This window comes from Rhipicephalus microplus, chromosome 1, assembly GCF_043290135.1.
Source record: "Rhipicephalus microplus isolate Deutch F79 chromosome 1, USDA_Rmic, whole genome shotgun sequence".
NCBI classification, from domain to species: domain Eukaryota; kingdom Metazoa; phylum Arthropoda; class Arachnida; order Ixodida; family Ixodidae; genus Rhipicephalus; species Rhipicephalus microplus.
Window position 1 is genome coordinate 256283167 of NC_134700.1, and position 18552 is coordinate 256301718.

The window sequence follows — 18552 nt, forward strand, 5'->3', positions numbered from 1 at the left end:
CTTAACGTACAACAATGTCCTTACGTAATTTTTCATTAGCTTTCACTGATGAAATATTGTTCATCAGCGAGCACTATTTGCACTTGCTTCTAAGTAGCGGCAATTAGATGCCACTGAACACTGAGAAGGTAACTCACTGGCCTCAATGACCTCGGCATGTCATGCGTATTACGGAGTGCGGGGGAGCGAAGAGCACTGTGAAAATTTTTTAAATTTAGTAAAAAGATTAATTTCCTAAGAAATCTATGGCTGTTTTTCTGCCTTTGCATTGCCCTTTGAAGATTTAATTATTTATTTCAAAACCGTCTTCATGTGAAAAGTTTCTCCAACAGCATGAATTACAAAATAATACAATGAAAAAAAAATTGCCTTCTTGAATTCTGCTCTGCTCCGGTTGAATAGAAGAGAGGTAATTAAAAGACGAATGGGAGTCTCTGCTTTGACGCATGGCCTTGGAAACTAACTATGGTTGGTGGACAAAGCTCCGGTGCCAGCAGCGAGCTATGGCCACTTGGACTGAGGAAACAACCCCATTTTTGGGCTCAAGCAACGTCACGCAATAAAGTTATTAGAACATGTCATTTTCACCAACCTCATTAACTTTCTTGAATCCAACAGTTTTTCACACCGGCATAACATGACTTTCAAGAGCATTTTTTAATGCAAGACCCAACTCATATCACTTGCACAAAAACTGCTACAGATTTTGGACCGTTTATCATGCACTGACTGTTTTTTTAAAGATTTTAGTAAGGTTTTCGAAAAGCCTGTTACCAACTACTACTAATAAAATTGAGCCTATATACTAAATATTGACAATAGTGTACTCAAGCTGGTTGACTATTCTTTATGTATACTGATTTTAATACGTTACGGCTGTAGCAATGACAATTCGTCATCCACTTCTGTTTTTATTATATTAATGACATCACATCTACTTTTTCTAAGATTCATTTTTTTTGTAGATGATTGCGTCATTTTTTTATAATATAATCATTCATAATGACACTTCTTTCCCAAATCTGATCTTAACACCATAGCAGCTAGGTGCTCAACATGGCAAATGGATTTAAACATTGGCAAGTGTAAGGTAATGCGCGTAAAGAGTTCAGCCAGCTTCTCGCTAACACACTACTTAAACAATGGCCTGCTCGATCCCGTCAGCTCGTATAAATACTTGGGTATTTTTATCACATCAAATCGATCTTGGGCATGTAAGATCGAATGCGCAACCCATAATGCCAATCGCATGTTAGGCTACATACGTCGCAAAGTTTCAAAAACACCGCCAGCCCTAAAACTACTCTTATGTAAGACAGTTATACGTTCCAAAATTAAATATGCTTCTTCGGTGTGCGATATTTACTGTGATAACTTGATTATTTCACTATAAACCGGAAAAGAGCAACTCCGTTCCTTTCGCACTTTCTAACTATAATCGCATTGCCCGTACAACTTCAATAAAACCTTGCTTAGGCGTTTCTTCGTTTGCATCCTCTCATAAAATATACCATTCGGCCACATCTCACAAATTACTCCTCATCCCACTATTCATGACTAACTAATCCTGAATCTTCAGTACACGACCCATCGTATCGACCACCGTTATAGGGTAGGCATAACAGTATGTGACTTGAAGTGTTTTATCTATCATTCATACCTCGTATATCAGCAGATTGGAACAGTCAATCCGAAGATATAGTAAGTATTACTCATATACTGAAATAGTTTGCCGGAGAATATGGTTGTCTTTCCCGACAAACTTTACTTAATATTGTATTATTAAAGATTTATTATGTATGGTATTACGTATAACTATGCATTATGTTCCTTTTGTACTGAGGCCATTGTGCTCACGCACCTAACATGGTAAATTTCATACTGTATTTTATTTCTTGTCTGCCTGAAATCACTCTCCTTTGCAATGCCATATGTGCTTTAGGGTAAATAAAAAGAAAATGAAATGAAAAAGAAAGTTTTCTTGCCCCGCCATGGTGGTCTAGCGGCTAAGGTACTCGGCTGCTGACCCGCAGGTCACGGGATCGAATGCCGGCTGCGGCGGCTGCATTTCCGTTGGAGGCGGAAATGTTGTAGGCCCGTGTGCTCAGATTTGGGTGGAAGTTAAAGAACACCAGGTGGTCGAAATTTCCGGAGCCCTCCACTACGGCATCTCTCGTGATCATATGGTGGTTTTGGGACGTTAAACCCCACACATCAATGAAAGTTTGCTTCTCACTCTCTTTCCTTTCTTCAATAAGACGCACGCTTAGTGTACATTGTTCTCTAGAGGAAAGATGCGAAGAAACAAACAGCGAGAAGTACTACGAAACTTATTCAAAAGAAGCGAGTGGGTGACCCAGTGCACCCGTATAGTAAATACAGTCGCATGAAGCGGGCACAAGCTCACGTCTTCCCGCAGTCGCCATGACAACCGTGGGTAAATACCCTCAGTTCTGAGCCACTCAGACAACAAACTGCGAGTACATGAACGACGAATGTATCAAATAACAGCAAAAATAAGAAAATTTGTTTTCTCTTACCTGTCCCGTGCGGCACCCCGCCTACCAAAAACAATTTCAGTTCTTACGACATACGAACTAAGTGGGCAGAATAACAACACTGTGCACACTTGATTTTGTTGCGGCTAAGCTGTTCTTGCTTCTGAGAACGCTGCTCCATTCCCGATCTTGGAGTGGAGAGGAAGTTTCGATGACCGCAGTTGAATTAACTCTGGCTTTTCGCTTCTGAGTGGAAGGTCATTGATAGTATTCTTATTTAGAATAATTAACCCTTCGCGTTCATTTTGAGTTTAATTTTTGACGAATAGAGTTGTACATTGTGTAATGGCCCAATAATTGCCGCCGAAATTCGGCTGTATCAAATTTTAGATCGAGGCCTCAATTACTTTGACTTTCAGCTTGATTGAGTCCCTGAAGACCCAGTTAAGTTGCTTAGAGAAGCTTTCTAGAGACTATCGAGAATTTGCAGAAGGAATGTACTTTTTTCTGCAAAGATACACGAGAACTAGGGATATATTCCTCATCAAACGAAAATCTTGACCGTTCGCGGCGACCCTCCCGTGGTGTCATGGACGTGTGATGCAAAAATCACCAAGCGATGACCTCATCATGGCGTCACAAATCTGGCATGACATCATCTGGTGTAACACCACGCAACTAAGGTGCCTAGATAAAACGTTACGCGCGATGCCGTTGTAGCACTTTTTTTCTTTTTCTTTTAATCGTTCGCTACGCTGCGAATGGACTTTAAGAGAAAAAAAAGTCGCAGTCTTTAAAATGTAGCTGAGGGACCCTTCAACATTTAACGAGTAGCATGCTTGCATATATCAACTCCAAAAAACTGCTTCAGACCAGAACAGCAGTTTTTCGTTGCCAACGCCTTCGAGCAGTAAAACACGCAGCAACTTGGTAAGCAGCGTACCATGCAGCGTATGGTTTGAGACGCCAAGAACAGCGCCACCGAAACAGCTTCACCGAAAGTCCTTTCCTACATATATACCCCCGGCGACCGACCATGGGCTATTAGGACGAACAGGGCGACAGATTTCCACAACCGGACTGGACATTTCGCTTTTATACGTTTTCGGGAACATTTGCAGAACGAGAAATACGAATTGGCGGAATAAATTCAGCACACCCGCCTTCTTTCGATTTTCTGTGCTACTTCGGTATTCTGTTTTTCTCAGGCTCTCTCAGCTCGACAGCGTAGACTTTTCATTGCCGTATACTTATTTTACGCCACAACTGCGACCCGCTTCACGCGTCTTTCGTTTTTCTTTATTTTTCCTCAGTATTCCCAGACCTGCATGTTCGGTGGTTTGATCTGCAAAACGCCCATCCGTGGCGATCAGGTCCGCTCCATCTATCAATGGCATCGGCAGTCATGTTCTCTGCTTGGTCCGATCACCCGCGCACCCAATTCTGTGCTCCGCGCTTAACTTTTCCCTTTACTTTCATGTATTTTTTTTTTTCACTATCGAACGCTCACCTCTCACTTCGGCCTCGTGCCTCCTACGCGGTCTACGAAGCGTGTGACGGCCGGATGTAAAAGAACGCAAAGAAGGCACGGAGAGAAAATGGACAAGTCGGCTGCGCACCGTTCAGTTCCGGCCCATGGTCTTCCGTTTTCTAAACAAAACCTGTCGTCCTCTCGATCTTCTCCCACCTTCTCACTTTTTTTTCTCCCCCCATGATCTTACACTCCTCCGACCTACCCTCCCGCCCCACCGTTTCGTCGAAGCTTTAAAACGTGTGCAAAGAGGACAAGAACTAAATTTTTTTACCGCGTTTTCTGGTAGATGCTCTTGGCGTTTCTCGAAGAAAACGACGACGACGCCCAATGATATTTATTGCGCTTGGCATTCATAGAGATATTTATTTCTGCTCGTGTATATATTCGAACGTCCATGCGTCACTCCTTTTTTATTGTCGAGATGCGGTGTAGAGGCACGCTTTTGCACCATCTCCCTTGCTGATTGTGTCTGGAGCCAAGGTCTGCACTGGAAGTCTCATCAATATTCTGATAGCCGCGGGTCGCGAAGCTTCCCCCACCCTCCGTCATGCGCACCACTGGCTGTGGGAGAGCGTCGATGGGTGAGGACGAAGCGAGTGCGAAGGAGAGACGAAGAGGGAGATGGGCGGTTCAATTCTCTGAGAAATCGCTCGGGCGTTTGCCAATCACATTGGAGTGGCTCTCGTAGACGTGGCGCTAACCCCCCACCCAGCCAACCTCTCTTTCTTTTTTTCCCGTTACCCACCCATAGCCTGCGTTCCATGAGAGACTTTCCCCCCTTCATTTTTTAAAGTCTTTATTTGCTTTCAACGTCACTTTTACCTTAGAGTCTCTTAGCGTTTTCATTTCTTTGCCGGGGGCGAAAATGACTGGAGCATTCGTTTGAATTGCCGACAACGGGCGCTACTGTGCAGCTAAATTAATTTTGACTTTCATCGTGCCCTCTGGGTCTTTAAATTGGACAATCGAGGTCGACCTCTCCAAGCTTATTGTGTTGCGTTGGTTATAACGCACTTTTTGAGCGTGATTAAAAATGAAGCGTCGACTTGCGTCGAGAAAAATACGTGGATAGATTTGCTTTTTTTTCTCTTCTGTACGTAAAACGCTCCGTTCTGAACACCTTACTTCTATTAATCGACTCTTATTTTTCTCTTCCTTATCTAGGCAAATGTAGTTTTTCTGTCTCATTAAAATTATCTTCCGAGTCGTACAGCAGTTTGAAGCGGCGCACTCGGAAGCAAGTTTCGTAATGAATAGATGACTGGTCCTTCTCAAAGAGCAACACGTTTGTCAATTTTGTCTTATAAACGAATGGAAGTGAGTTTCCTTTGCAGTTTATGAGACTGTGAAGCCCTTTCAGTATGGCTGCTGCGAGATATGCAAACCTTGTTTCTATCGCTCTTGGGCTACGAGTGATATTCCGCATATAACTATCGTTGCCATGTAGGGCTAGTTTGCACAGGAACATACACACAACGAGGTCGTCAGACATGTCATGCAGCTCGTATTACTCGCCGTATGAGTAAATGTAAGTGATTAGTGGCAGTGAAGTAAAAAAAAGTCTTGGAAAGCTGATCAGCTAGTGTTTATACGTAACACAGTATTGTCTAGAAAATGGAAGACTTGGGTAGTTGATTTTAATTCATAGTGAAACAGCGCGAAAAACAATAGGCACAGAAGAAGACTTAACCACTTGAGCACTGGCTTACAACTCAAAGTTTTATTTAAACAAAGCAGAAGAAAAAGGGAGTAAGAAAGAAGTATGTGGCTGCACACCGGAGTTCTTTCGTTGGACCACCATTTTTGGACACCATGACCCGCGTAAAAGAAATAGCAGAAGCTTTCGATAACTGCAAGAATGGTGACACGTGTGTTAGCTCACCGTTTATTTCATTTCTCGATGTTGAAGTAGCGACGAGTAGGTGTTTTCTACTACCTCTATTTCTGCAGCCATGGATCGGGTATCCTTTGATCCCAGGGCAGCCCGGCTGACGTGCTCGCAGACAGTGGCGTGAGCCGCTTCATTACCCTGTAGACCCTCCTGCCCAAAAACCCAGATTACGCAAATATATGGAAGTAGAGCGACGGGTGTGCCCTCCACCCCATCCAAGACTAACCAAAGAAGAGAGCGTGGTTTTCAGACGCCTACAAAGTAACACTTACATACATGGCATATCAATGCACCGCCTCAACCCAACAACACATGGCTACATGTGCCCACTCTGCAGCGTACCGGACACCCTGGCACACTTGCTCCTGGAATGCCAGTACCATGTAAACCATGACACGCAACTGGAGCGGGACCAAGCACCAAGAATGAACGACGACCACCTAATGGAAACGTGGGAGGCCAAGCTCGTCCTCGAGGACCTAGAATATTAGCGACAACTCGTCGCCAGGGCCACGAGGGCAGTCTAAGCCATTGAGTTCCTGGACTAGAAAACCTTCCCACCTTAGGGTGACACCGGGCCTCGCTCGGAACACTGTTTCTAAATAAACGTTTATTTCTCTCTCTCTCTCTCGACTGCGTATTGACTTACTTGGGTAAGACGTAATGATATATTTTTTTTTGTTAACTGAATAGGTTGCACGCATGTGTTCTTTTCTCCCTTATTCCCTTTCTTTTTCTGCCCCGTCGCGGTGGTTTAGTGGCTAAGGTACTCGGTTGCTGACCCGCAGGTCGCGGGATCGAATCCTGGCTATGGTGGCTGCATTTTCGATGGAGGCGAAAATGCTGTAGGCCCGTGTGCTCAGATTTGTGTGCACGTTAAAGAACCCCAAGTGGGCGAAATTTCTGGAGCCCTCCACCACGGTGTCTCTCATATTCATATGGTGGTTTTGGGACGTTAAACTCCGCATATCAATCAATCCTTTTCTTTTTTCTGTTTCGTTTGAATAAAGCGCTCAGTCGTAAGGATGCCCTTGTGTCGTCCAGCCTTCTGTGTAGTTTTTAGCCTTGTTTCAAAATGAATACAATGATTCATACAGAATGACACTTGTAGCACATTTCATCACAATTTTAAACAAAAAAAACTTTTCTGTGTCTCTGCAATGGCTGATTGCACTTAGACTCTGAGTTAGGAAATGAAATTACTGGCCTCCCACAACTATCAGAGCTCTGAATAGCTGCCCGATGCACCTGCAGTGAGTGCTGCGCTTCGGCCTTCGTTCCCTATAGCTATATATGCTAGAGTCGACTTTTGATATAGAGAATCCTTGCACGCACAATCCCACGTCTTCGCATTTGTGAGGTATAAAGTGAATGTGTTTTTGATCAAAGCTGAATTTACATGCCCTAACGTCTTATTTTTCTTTATTGGCACTATGAACCCTTATATAGAAATAGAAAAGAGTCAAAAGTGTTTTGTTGGCACCAGTGTTCTTTTGCTCAGTCCTTCTCAAGTAAAATTTGTTAATTATGCGGAATTCCTCCTGGTGAAAATGCGTTTGCAGCAGAGGAACCTCTTTGTGAAGTATATACGGATACTTGAAAACTATACTTTCCGCGCACGACTTTAAAGTTTAGCTGAAGTGTTCACAGCAGTGTTTGATGTGCAGTACGTGTAATAGGTTTTCTTAGCAAAACTTTTGTGATAGTTCAAGCCCATTCATTTGAAGCTACGGGCAGTAACTGTCAAAAATAGGAGTCATTACCACACATCACCTGAGACTGTCGACAGTGCAGTTTCCAAAAACGATCACTCACAATCGCTCTAGTTTGATTTTACTGCAGATAAATGCTTGTAGCAATCATTTTAAGATGTCGTTTTTTAGGGTTATTACTCATGAAGCAGGGAAAGCACTTGAAAATGTTTGAAGGCAACAGACTTGCACAAGACGTCATACACTAGTCATTTTCCGAAGGGTTGTGAATCTTTCCCACTGGTCTTATACATACCGTACGCTGGTGGCCTTCAAGTACTTTTTAGCAAACCAGGAAAGTCATGAAACACACGCCTTGAGAAACACCAACATGACGTGACGAAGAACAGTCGCACTGTGGATGCACTTGTCCGGCATGCTCGCGAGCATAATCGTTTCATTGACAGGGATAAATGCACTGTCGTCACTAAGGAGCATAACGCGTCTTTCCACCGGTTTCTAGAATCACGAATGATTCAGTCGACGCCAGCTGCAATAAATAGGACAACAGAGACTAAGCCTACAGTTTATGCCCACTCATTGCGTCGTTTTAGTCGGGCACAGTATTCACGCACTTTTCCATAATTTGGTGTCCTGTGAACTTCTGTCACGTCACACAAACGTCAATCAGACGCCTTCTATTACAGGGACGACACGGGCTTAACGGTGTCTTGCAGGCAGTCAGCGTAGTATTAAAAGAATACTTGGGCTGTTATGCCCGCGTACCGGCTACTCCACAATAGACCATATTCATACTATCAATCAGGTAATAGAGGGATGCGCTCAATACAACCAACCCCTATATATAGCTTTTATAGAATATAAGAAGGCATTTGACTCAGTCGAGACATCAGCAGTAATGCAGGCACTACGGAATCAGGGCAGCGAAGAACCCTACATAAACATACTGAAATAAATTAACAGAGGATCCGCAGCCACCATAGTTCTACATAAAGAGCGTGAAAGAATCCCAATAATGAAGGGCGTAAGGCAGAGAGACACGATCTCTCTAATGCTATTCACCGCGTGTTTACAGGAGGTATTCAGGAACCTAGAGTGGGAAGAGTTAGGGATAAGAGTTAATGGAGAGTACCTTAGTAACCTGCGATTCCCTGATAACATTGCCTTGATGAGTAACTGAGGGGACGAATTACAGTTCATGATTACTGAATTGGACACGTCAAGCAGTAAAGTAGGTCTGCAAATTACTATGCACAAAACTAATGCAATGTGCAACAATTTCGGCAGAAAACAGCACTTTGTGATACGTGAAGAGGAGCTGGAAGTTGTTGAGGAGTATGTCTGCTTAGGACAGGTGATAAGCGCGGAGCCGAACCACGAGATTGAAGTAACTAGAAGAATAAGAATGGAGTGGAGCACATTTGACAAGCACTCTCAAATCATGAGTGGTAGATTACCACTCTCCCTGAAGAGGAAAGTATAACAGTTGCATCTTGCCAGTACTTACCTACCGAGCAGAAACCTTGAGGACGACGCAGCGAGCGATGGAAAGGAAACTTATAGCTGTAACCTTAAGAGACCAGACGAGAGCAGAGTGGGTCAGGGAACAAGCTGGTGTTAAGGATATCGTAGTTGAAATCAAGAAAAAGAAATGGACATGGTCTGGGCACGTAGCACGTAGGCAGGATAACCGGTGGCCATTAAGGGTAACTGACTGGATTCCCAGAGAAGGTAAACGCACGAAGGGGAGATGGGGAGTTAGGTGGGCCAATGAGATTAAAATGTTTGCGGGTATAACGTGGCAACGAAAAGCACGAGACCTGGTTGATTGGCGGATCATGGGAGAGGCTTTTGCGTCCTGCAGCGGGCGTAGTCAGGCTGATGATGATGATTATGATGATGATGATGATGTCCCGAAACCACGATATGATTATGAGGAACGCTGTAGTGGAAGACTCCGGAGATTTTGGCTATCTGGCGTTCTTTAAGCTGCATTGACATCGCACAGTACACGGGCCTCTACCATATTGCCTCCATCGGACGTAGCGACCGACGTAGACGGGATCGAACTCGTCACCTTCAGGTGAGCAGCCGACCACCGTTAACGCTACATCAGCGCGGTGGACAGCTGTCAGTATAGGCTGTCTACGATGCTCGCCATAATAAGAACACAGCCAATGAGGCAAACTTGCTTGTTTCATCTTGGTTTCTGTGTATTTATGCCTGGAGTACGCTCTTGATCAGATCCATGTATATGCTGGATATAGCCAGAAAGGCAGATGAAAAATGTCCAGTTCCCTGGCTATATTCATAACCTCAAGCGGGACCTGCATAAGAATGTAGTGTGTTGCTGCTCGTAGAGCGGAGACGAGGAAGTAGATTGCATAAGAGTAAACACTGGTGACCGCACCGATCTTGGAAGGCACGATCTTTACCGAACGAGCCGCCTATAGCGGTATAAAAGGTGCATTCGCACGGATTCACAAACGTTGTGTAGGCTCTACTGCGTTGATTCACGTGGTGCGCAGTATATCGCGAAATAAGCTCCTTGATATGAATTTTTCTCTCGGTAAGAAGCTCGTAATCCTCGTTAACTTTCTTGCGCGCTGATTCGCCAGCTGGGCGCTTCGGCGTCGTTGCCTCGCGTATCCGGCAGCCGCGCTTCGTCGCATTTCCAGTTCCGTCTGCGCTCAAGGCGTCGATCGGACCACCATATAATGTATGTGCATGAGCTGGCGAGAATGTTTGAAATCGAATATCGTGCGAAAACAAGAGGGAACGTACGAAAGCGGTGAGAGTGAATGGGTGTACAAAAAAAAAAAAAGAACACGCGAACTCATCGCTGCACTTGCAGAAACTGGAAACGACCGTATAGCGCACTCACTCAGCTTGCGAGAGTTCATGCATACGAACGCAAACTTGTACTGCAGCTGGTGTCGTTTAGCATCAACGTTTCACGCTCTCTCTCTCTGTCTCTCTCTCTCTCAATCACTTTCTATGTTGCGCTCTGTTACTTGTTCTAGCCTCTATTTTCCTTGCCTGTTTCTCCTTCCTGCATCCCCATTTTCACTAAGTTCCCCTGGAGTGTCATTCGGCGAGGGAAAAACAACGGGGAGTATTTTTCTAAAGCGACGCAGCTCACACAACGAGAGAGGGAGACCATTTCTCAGCGCTGGTTTCGGAACAAACGCGATATCGAATTCCCTTTATTTTCGAAATAACATAATGAAAAAAAATCCTTTGCTTTGGCAGACGAAAGAAAATTCGTTTTGCTATATTACGACGCGCCATTCAAGTCGCGGTTTTGTTTACGACTTTACTGCAACCACTCAGGCAGACTTGTCGAAGAGAATTGAGAAATCCCTAGAAAAAGAAGTATCTGGTGCGCGCCTTTGTGTGCACTTGCAGGTGAACGGTATGAGAGAGAGCGTTGTTTTGAGAATATAAGCACAAAAAAAAAGAGAGAGACTGCCATGTTGATACGGCGTCGAAGCAGTTTCTGAAGAGGAAACAGAAATTCTGGAATAAAATCCGCTTTACCCCTCGTTCGATGGCTGGAGCAGCATATAGTGGCGTCGGGTATGGCAGACATGCGGGAGGGGGCAGCAAAATGGGAATCATGAAAATTTCTTTCGCTAATGGCTCTCCGAGTGTTTTGCAAGCCAATTCGTGTTGCTGCGAGGCGCCGACATCGAACGCACACCACGTGCGTTTCGCTCCTCCTCGTGGCACTCGGAAGCGGCAGCCCTTGCAACGCTAAAGATAAAGGGCAGATCGTAACAGCAGGTTTCGGTAAAGCTCCCACAAATACTGGAGCCACTACACACATTCCCAGAGAAGGGTGATGGATATGCAATCGATTACGTGGCATTATTAACACCATACTGCCAAAACTACATTCAGTTGCGGGTTCGTTTTAGGGGCGAAGCTCTTTATAGCGACACATGTTCGTCCCTCGCAGCCGTTGTAGTGTACGACATGTATAACATTTTGACCTCCAAGGCGGTGCCGGTGAGAGATTTCTTCTGTGCGTTGTTGAACAATAAAAGATAGTGCTCAATGTACATGCCAATGGCTGCTAAGGGGGAGTGACAGACAGGAGAATTCGGCTTTTAGCTAATGCGCACGCTTCGAATTTTTTATTGTTCAACAACGCACAGAAGACAAGAAAGGGTTGCTACGTTATACTCGCTGGGCGTAACCCCCTAGGTTTTAGAAAGGTTTAGCGAGCGTTGGGCCGCAGTGCCATGAATACAGTGACCGCAGTGCCATGAATACAGCATATACCGTGAACTCGAGGTGGTTGAAGGTGGGAAGTAGACACGAAGCGCAAGCCGTAAGAAAGTGTGCATGTGCCTCCTCTCGTTCAGTCCTTGGAATGTCCGCTGGATGGCGGTGCTTCTATATGAGGAATATATAATGAAAAGATGGGATATGGTGGCACTTGGAGTGTTGAATAGGTGGACGAACGGACACACAGACAGATGCATGGACGGACGCACGAATGGCTGCACGGACGGATGGACGCATGGAGAATCGTCGTTTCCTGTTTTCGATAAAATTAACAACGTGGACGAACTGTGGACATGCTTTAAAGATACCGTGGGCGATTGTGAAGCTCGTCACGTGCCTTTAAAAAGAAAACGCGTTGACCGGGATTATCCGTGGGTGACGCGGGAGATCATACATTTAAAAAGGAAGATTAAAAGGCGACGCAAGGCCGGAAAATCTGATCAACTACAAGGCCTTATCGCTACACTGAACAACAAAATTCGCAGCGCTAAGTCTCGATTCCATTCTGACACGCTTCCATCATTCATGCAGTCTGAGCCAAAAAAAAAAAAAGTTTTGGCGCTACTTGTCTAAGCAGCATTCTGATATTACCCAGCTCACATCTTGCAACAAAATTATCACGCAACCAGACCAGATAGCCGATGAATTAAATGCCTTCTTTCACTCAGTTTTCGCGCATGGGTCCTCTGGAGCATCTTTACCATCATATCCTTTAATTAACCCTATGCCAGAATTGCAGATTAATGAAAAGGGTGTTCAGTGCCTACTCCGCAACCTTGACACTAAGAAGTCTCCAGGCCCAGACAATATTTCGAACACCTTTCTTAATAAAATATGCTGGCTGGATAAGCCGATATCTACATAAAATATACACCACTTCAATAGTTACGCAGCCCCGCCGCGGTGGTCTAATGGCTAAGGTACTCGGCTGCTGACCCGCAGGGCGCGGGTTCAAATCCCGGCTGCGGCGGCTGCATTTCCGATGGAGGCGGAAATGTTGTAGGCCCGGGTGCTCAGATTTGGGTGCACGTTAAAGAACCCCAGGTGGTCTAAATTTCCGGAGCCCTCCACTACGGCGTCTCTCATAATCATATAGTGGTTTTGGGACGTTAAACCCCACATATTAATCAATCATATCAATCAATCAATAGTTACGCAGACAATCTCTAATGACTGGCGCATGGCAAAGATTATTCCAATACATAAATCTGGCTCTAAACTACAATCCATTAACTACCGCCTGGTCTCATTAACCAGCACGTGTTGCAAGATATTAAAGCATATAATTTTTAAAGCCATTATAACACATTTAGAAACTAACAACCTACTCTACTATAGACAACATGGTTTTCGATCTGGCTTATCGACAGTCACGCAGCTAGCCGAGATTACCAACGACATTGCGAATGCACCGAATGAAAGAGGACAAATAGATGCCGTTTTTTTAGATTTTGCAAAAGCATTTGACGTCGTTCACCACCCTGATCTAATAACTAAAATGCATGCAATTGGTATTGAAGATAATATTATTACATGGATAACATCATATTACACAACCGCAAGCAGTTTGTCGCTGGGAACAACCACACGTCAAACAGCCTGAACGTCCTTTCGGGCGTACCACAAGGATCAGTCTTAGCACCAATTGTGTTTCTTATCTACATCAACGACATTCCTATGGTCATTGACTCACTCGTTCAAATAAGGCTTTTCGCAGATGACTGCGTTGTGTACACAAGGGTAAATCGAACTGAGGACCAGATTAACCTAAATCACTCAATAACAAAAATTCAAGCCTGGTGTTCCCAGTGGGGAATGACATTGAACGCGCGGAAAACCGCAGCCATAACTTTCACGAATAAGAAAAAACCACTCAAATTTGCTTATGCAATAGACAATTTAGAAATTACTAAAAGCGATCAAGTTAAATATTTGGGAGTTACATTAACATCCAACCTTAATTGGAATCCACATATAACTGCTATTTGTTCGAAAGCGCAAGGTAAATTGGGTTTCCTAAAGAAGAAACTCCGTAACACTCCCCCTGCAGTAAAACTAACCACCTATAAAACCCTGATTAGACCAGCACTAGAATACGCCGATATAATTTGGAGTCCACATCATAAATTTCTCATTAGTAAAATTGAGCGAGTACAAAACTTAGCAGTTCGATTTGTGTTTTCCGATTACTCCAGGTATACCAGTGTTACTAATCTGCGTAAAAGAGCTGAACTTCATTGCCTTTCCGAACGGATAATACATTCTAAACTTAAATTCCTGCATCTTCTTTATCATGGGAAATATACAATATCCAGATCAGACTATCTTCTTGAACCTTTCAGGCATTCCACGAGAACTAACCACAATAAGACAATACGACTGCATGCCCACAAGTCACAACAACATTAAAAAAAACTCTGTTTTTCCGTCATCAATTGCATATTGGAATCAACTTCCATTAATAGCTGTGAACTGTGACACCATGGAATCCTTTATTGAAAAGATTAAAACTATAAGTTTTGAACAATAGACGCAAATGTACGAATAGGGATTTATTGTGAGCAGTTTCTTTCCCTTTGACTGTTTGTCCTTTTAGCATGATTCTGAACGTTGCATTATGACACTGTTGTTTTGGCTACTTGGAATTCAATAGTTTTTTTCTTTTCTTGGATTGTGTCGGTGCCTTTCTGTACATGACATCATTGTTTGTATATCCTATGTACCACTCCTGCTTGGACCGAGAAGGTCTGCAGTATACTTAAATAAATAAATAAAAAATAAAAAAAGGAGCGGATCCATGGACGAAAGCAGGGACGGATGCACAGATCAACGTGCGGACGCACGAACAGACGCACGCACGGACGGGCAAATGGACGCATGGGTGGCCACACAGACGCACGCATAGATTGACGGAAACAAGAACGAATGAACGGACGGATGCTTCGCCCCACTATCCATCATTCACTCCGTGGATATGCTGCCATTTTTTTGTGTGTCTATCATTTAGGTGAAAACTTTATGACGCAGATTATTCAGGATTGTGGAGGCAAAGCATTACATATACTTCTGTTGTCTTTTTCACTGATTTGTTCAAGAACGAAAAACACATTTCACACATTTTTGCGCGTGCTAGCAGGCCTCTAACGCCGGAAACCTGAGCCCCGATTGTCAAAAAACAGAAAAAGTTATCAATCTACAAAAGTTGGTAAGACGAAATTTCAACCAATCCCAACGCAGAGCACATGTTTCTTTTTTTCTTTTTTTCTTTCTTTCTTTCTTTCTTTCTTTCTTTCTTCCTTCCTTTCTTTCTTTCTTTCCTTCTTTCTTTTCTTTTTTTCTTCTTTCTTTCGTTCTTTCTTTTCTTCTTTCTTTTTTCTTTTTTTCTTGAATAATGACCATGAATTACCCTCAGCGATGGGAGAAAGAAGGTTACAACTTAAGTTTATTTCTTCAGTTAGAGAGCATACTTTTTTCTTAGAGAAGTTGTCCAGTTCTGCACACTTCGAAAAAAGTAATTAGCGAATATGCTTGTCCTGGGTCGGTATTCACAAATTCTAAGTTCGTGGTCGTTGCACTTAGAAAGATAAAATAGTCTCCTTGAGTATGTTTCTTTAGAAAGGTTGCCGAAAAAGAAACCTACTAATCACAAAAGGACAGCTTTTGCGAATTCAGCCCACTTATCCCTTCTCCGAGTGAGGTAGTGAACCGGACGTGAGTCTGATTAACAACACCACTTTTTGTTACTCCCCCCCCCCCTCTCTTTATCTCATTTCCTCGATAAATTTAACACATCGCGAAAAGGTTGCTAGCCAACGATTGCGCTCGTATCGACTTTTAGGCTAGACCAATAAAACACAAAATACCACTGGGGCAACAGCCATAAAAGAAAAAAACAAAAAGAGAGCCATAACTACGGGAACGGATCAAGAAATGGCAAACACCCAGTTATCCATTTATTTTCGCACGCAGCGGCTGGTTTTTTTTTGCTTCTTAACATACATTCGCTTTACTTTCACCGAAAAAGCATGGCCGCATTATCTCGGAGACTATTACGTCTCGGCCACTTGGTCTTAGAGCCAATCGAGCCTTCTCCACTACGGAAGCAGGGCCCCTTCTCTCTCATACGGTTATCGTGTCTGAAAATCGGCAAGCCTCGCGATGGCCAGACGACTGGGCGCCGAAAGTAGGTAAAGTGGATTTCCAAGCGAGAAAACGCACCGATCCGACGCATCGCTGGCATGCAATAGCGTCAACACAAGCGGGGCAGCGTAGAGCCTATACTGTTGCTGACGTTGGAACTAGAAGAAGTTAGCTAAGCCACCACAAAGAGGGAGAGCTTTGTCAACGACAAAAGAAGCAAAAGGGCGTTGGAAAAAAGGTGGTATACCAGGCTATCACCTTAAAGATGTCGGCAAGCTACCATACACTGGACGGCGGTGCTCTTTTGTTCCAGAAAAGGCTCCAGGAGATATCGCTACACCAGCGATGTGCTTCCTCCTCTATTAGGTCGATTAGTCCCTGCGAAACGGTCATCTGCGTGGAGTGCAGCCTACGCTTCCTCTCTTCGCGGTCGACTACGAAAATAAAGCTAAATAAGGCGTTGGTCGAATGAGAGAGAGGGAGAGAGCAAGAGAGTGGTCGGAGTATTGGGGTAGTGCTCGACGATGTCTTAAACCGCCGTATAGAAGCTTCGTTATTGTCCCAGGGCTTACGATTTTTTTTTACCTTGTTTTCTGTAATGGGCTGAGTGCCTTTATTCCCAGCTGACCACTGCCTCCTCGAGACCTTCTCATTTCCTGCTCTCGCAAATGCTTTTACGTCTACAAAGTGCGGTCCTGCGGCGCGGAAGACTCGCGCGTTCGGTGGCCACTGGCTCCTATAAAATTTAATCCTCCCGGGGATATCCACTAAGAACGCTTTATCTTCGCGTTCTCTCACTTTTCTTTCCATACAACGCCGCAGCTTGTTTCGTGTCAGTCGTTTCCCTTCCTCAAGTTGCTTCATTTTTCTTCCGCCATTGCGCGCTCAGCTCCTCCTATTTACGGTTACTGTTGTATTTGAGGCCCATCTCGAGCAGTCCTTGAAAAAAGGCCTCTAAAAGGGGTGCCCTGGGAGCTGGTTCAGTCAGCAGAGAGCGTTTGGAGGAAGAAATATAGCGGCTGTTATAGATCCCAATCATCTTGCTTCATTTCCGGCTTACAGTGCGGAAGAAAAAGCTGAGAGGGCTATCAGTAGATCAGCGGTGCAGAAGTACAAACAGCCAAGGAACTAACGTAAGGTCTTAGACATAGCCCGTGGCAGGCACACATTCCTTTCGTCATAGTTAAAGGGGGCGAAATGTACGGGTACAACTATCATTCATTGGCAATACAGAAAGTCTGCACCAATCATTACTTGTATTAATAACATCATCGTGTTGCTTGCGCGGCTTTGAGCGATCCTGTGAAAAAAGCATGCATATGGTAGGAAAGAGGAAATAAGCTGCAACCGACAATATAAATTTAAGCTGATGTTGTCTGGTCGGGTTAATTCGTTGGTAAAAATGCAAGAAATGTAGTTATTCTGCAAAAACATTTGCGAAGACGTACATTTAGATACCCCTCTTTATGTCTTCTTTCTGTGTACTCTATATCTTCTCCTACTTTACGGCGAAAGCTGTTTTGAGATGAGAACACGGGTCACGCGTGGCCCCGCAGTTGTCCGCCGCCGTGGCTGGTGTCAGTAACCAGTATCAAACGAAAAAAAAAAACTTAGACAGGCTCAATGTCGGGAAAAGAATCAAGTTAACATCGGTAATCAAGCGTTTCGGAACATCAAAGGAGCAGCCAGGCGTCACACAATGTGAATTGCGTAACAAGTAGGTCGTCCGATGCTCCAACCCATTAGAAAATTTGTTCTTGATTTCCTATTAACTGTGGCACACACTCACTTCAGGCAATACTTCTTCTTCGTCGTCAGCCACTGCATAAAAAAACTGCACAAAGTTCTTATCAAGTGTGTAGCGGATACCACGCTTCTTCAAAGAATGACGAAGGACAACATAGTGAATTGAGGCCTACCACACAATATTTATGATTATTTATGGCATAGTGGGTACTCAGTAGTGTGCCTGCAGGATCCCAAAGAGTGTTTAGAAAAGGCTCTGACAGGTCGCTCTTCCAGCTTTCGCTGTGACTGTGCTGCTCGTTCCGCACAGACCTGCTTTTTTTTTCTCCCTGTTTTCTTTCTTTCTTTAGCAAGTGCACGTCAAGCTGTCAGCAGCTACAACGTACCACCTACGGAAAAGGGTGAAAAACAGTCAGTGTGGGGACATTGCATGCCGCTTGGCGATGACCAGCATTTGAAAAGCATTGCTATGAAGTGAGAGTAAGTCGCAGTTAACTTGATGCCATGCAGAAGCAACTCACTTGATCATACGTAGCAGATTTTCTTGTTATAATTTTTAAATAGAAATGGAAAAAATATTGTCCTAGCAGGTGCCTCTGAATCATAATTAGCGCCGTATCCCCACTGTGTTCCACAGCTTTACCTACCTCTGACGACCGTGGACAGCACGTAACAGAGCAAACGCCAGAAATATCGGCGCGTTCTGGATCGACTAACCCTGGCAGAGGGGCGATGGGC